At 38.6% G+C, this 3,426-nt stretch overlaps 1 long non-coding RNA gene across 1 annotated transcript; it reads right to left on the bottom strand.

Annotated features, from left to right (window-relative positions):
* Positions 1–1,552: 1,552 nt before the first annotated feature.
* LOC110229369 lies at positions 1,553–2,430 on the bottom strand. The gene is made up of 2 exons (XR_002332758.1): positions 2,301–2,430; positions 1,553–2,185 (listed from the first exon to the last, which is right to left on the bottom strand). It is a non-coding gene; the product is annotated as an uncharacterized LOC110229369 (long non-coding RNA).
* Positions 2,431–3,426: the final 996 nt, after the last annotated feature.

The raw sequence follows: 3,426 nt of genomic DNA, 5'->3' as shown, positions 1-3,426 counted from the left end.
GTTCGCGGCAGCGTCAAGACGCGGGAGTTCGGAGTCAACAAGAAAGAGTTCGGAAGATCCGCGCGAAGCCCAAGATAGTTCAAATTCAAGCCGTTTCTGTCAAAATGTAACTTACATGATTAATGCGGATCAATGCGATTATGAGCAGTAAATGACCGCATTGATCATGTTTTCTCTATAAAAACAACCTCAAACGCATGTGTTTATGAGAGATCGGATTATTCATTACTTCTGAGCAATACAATACATTTTTCTCTCTTTACTATCTTTCGCAAGGCATTTTGTACTTCGTCCTTATCAATTTTTCCTCATATTTTTTCTTGGTTGATTTCCTTTTCAAATTCTCATATTCAATTCATGATTTTACAAGAGTTTTTCTCCACAAAAATACTTAAAGATAATCGAGTGTGAATCCTACATCCACATTTTGGCGCCGCCTGTGGGGAGTTACCACAAAACTCTTTAATCTCAAAATCTTTCTTTCCCAACCAAGAAACTATGGCTGATCAGCAAGCATTGAGCGATGCAATTGCTTTGCTTACTCAGACAACCACCGATCTGACCAATCAGATGGGTACACTTGTTACTGCCAACACCACCTTTGGTGAAAGGTTGAACTCAATCGAGCAAACCTTAACAAGTGTTCAAACCACCCAGACAAATTTGTCAAACGCGCAGAACGCTGTTTCAAGCCGTTTAGATCATTTGTCCTCAGCGCAAACAACAACGCGTTAGCGCAGGTTATTCGCGACTCCCGGGATTACTCAAACTCCTCCAGGAGGCCAGCCAGCAAGCACTAGCAATCCGGCAGCCATAGGGGATGCGACTAACCCAACCGGGGAAGAAATTCCCCAGGGACAGGGAAATCTTCCTGTTGACGACGGATTTTATATAGAAGATCCTGATGTCGCCCTATCAGACGATTTCAACAAAGTTCGCTAAGAGCTTAATGAAATGAAGTCGAAATTTCATTAGGCTACCAGTTCGGCGCCTGAGATCGATCGAGTAATCGAAGAAACTCGTCGAACGCCCTTTACCTCGAGAATCTCGAACCTTCGGATCAAAGATTCTCGAAAGGTTAAATTACCAACTTACGATGGTAAATGAGATCCTAAAAATCACCTCGCTGCTTTTCATATCGCTGTAGGCAGAATTGATCTAGAACCAGGCGAGGAAGATGCCGGATTTTGCAAATTATTTTCCGAGAATCTTTCCGGACCGGCTCTGTTATGGTTCACTAAGTTAGACACTACAAGAAAAACGATTATTAATAGCGTCCGAAAAACGCTATATATTAAAACGATAGAGGTTTAAGAAACGCTCTGTCATCGCCTGCGACAATAGGTCCGACACATTAGATAGCAGTTTTTTATATTGCTATTGTATCGTCATTTAATATAGCGGTTTCTTAACTGCAATTGTATATTTTACAATAGCACTTCAAATTTGCTATTAATTTTATCATTCATCACAGATTCAGATTTTGAATTTTGAATTTTAAATTTTAAATTTTAAATTCCAAATTCATATTTTAAATTAGAAAGACAAAAAGTAATCAAAATACATAGTAATAATAATTTACAAAAAAAAATCTTTTTGTCTAAATAGTACTTGATGTAGCTAGAACTTAATTCTTATGAGCTTGGCAACTAATACAGACTTTTTACAAACTTTCCACAACCCAAATAGAACATAACGCTTTCCATAGTTAAGCTTCTCATCGAATCGGCAATATAATAGGCCATGACAATGAAACGTGGCAAATATACTATCTGCAAACAAATATTAAAGTTAAAACATTAGTCCTCACGAAATCTATAACATCGAAAAATTCACAAGTCAATAGTTCCAAATCCTGAAATATTAAAGGTAAAATCAGATACATAAATGAAATTAACATCTCCTCAATTGTTTTTTTCTTTCGCATGATTCACTTCCCCAGATGAACAAACTTCTTATTTTATTCTCCAGGTGGATTGAAATTTGTAACAAACTCACCCAAGTGATTAATCTCTATGGCGTTCTTCAACTTCTCCTCGATTTCAGACAAAACCAACTTCTTCTAAGAGACCGTGATGGCAAATTCTTCAACTTCTCATAAGCTATACATGTAACTGACCTTACAAGCTCCTTGAGAAATACCTCCTTGCAGATCTATTAGAAATCAAATCCAACAATGACTAACCTGCAAATGAGATTTAAACAATCAAATCTTAAAACTTTATATCCACTTCATCAACAAAATCAACCCAGAAACAAAATAAAGTTTGAAACTTTAGAGAAACAAAAGAAAACCCAACCTCAGCTTGGTACAAATCGAAAGAGAAACGCTTCCCTTCCAAGGGTTCATAGTGTTTGGTCTGCAATTTGAGAAATTAGGGTTTACTCTTTTTTCAATCGAGGGGAAGAAAAGGGCTTCTTTCTCATCTTTACCAGTATGGAGTTCGCTCTTATTCAACATACAGTTCGCATAGAGAAAGGCCGAAGGGAGGAGAATATTGTTCGAAGTTCGCGGCAGCGTCAAGATGCGGGAGTTCGGAGTCAACAAGAAAGAGTTCGGAAGATCCGCGCGAAGCCCAAGATAGTTCAAATTCAAGCCGTTTCGGTCAAAATGTAACTTACATGATTAATGCGGATCAATGCGGTTATGAGCAGTAAATGACCGCATTGATCATGTTTTCTCTATAAAAACAACCTCAAACGCATGTGTTTGTGAGAGATCGGATTATTCATTACTTCTGAGCAATACAATACATTTTTCTCTCTTTACTATCTTTCGCAAGGCATTTTTTACTTCGTCCTTATCAATTTTTCCTTATTTCTTTTCTTGGTTGATTTCCTTTTCAAATTCTCATATTCATTTCCTGATTTTACAAGAGTTTTTCTCCACAAAAATACTTAAAGATAATCGAGTGTGAATCCTACATCCACAACGCTTACGGCTTAGTTTGGGAGATATGCGAGAACACCCTCCGCGGAGCCGTACCCAAAGCATTCCATCGTTTGAAGTTCAAAATTTGACATAGAATTCAAAAGTCATCGGCAACATGCTTATTTTAGAGTAAATGATCGAGAAAAACTAGTCCATGAACGGGCTAGATTTGAAGAATGGCGAGAGAGCTGAAGATTGCATAGTCGGACCGCACGGTCTACGATCGGTTGTACGACCCGTAACCGGTCCCGCGTCACGTAACCAGCCCTGTCACACGTCCCGTGACCGGTGCTGCCAAGCACAACAAGATCGGTCACAGGACATTCCAAAGACGATCCTTACCACTCATTCCACCCGTCCAATCCGTCGCAGCAATCGTCAAGCCCCTTTCATAAAAAATAAAAAAAATAAAAGAAAGAGAAGAAGAAAGGAAAGGAAACAATTACCGAAAGGAAGTCTCATAGCATAGGGAAATCCCAATGAAAGATTTGGTT

Source organism: Arabidopsis lyrata (genome assembly GCF_000004255.2).
Source record: "Arabidopsis lyrata subsp. lyrata unplaced genomic scaffold ARALYscaffold_4, whole genome shotgun sequence".
Lineage (NCBI taxonomy): Eukaryota > Viridiplantae > Streptophyta > Magnoliopsida > Brassicales > Brassicaceae > Arabidopsis > Arabidopsis lyrata.
This window is presented reverse-complemented; position numbering and strand designations above follow the sequence as displayed.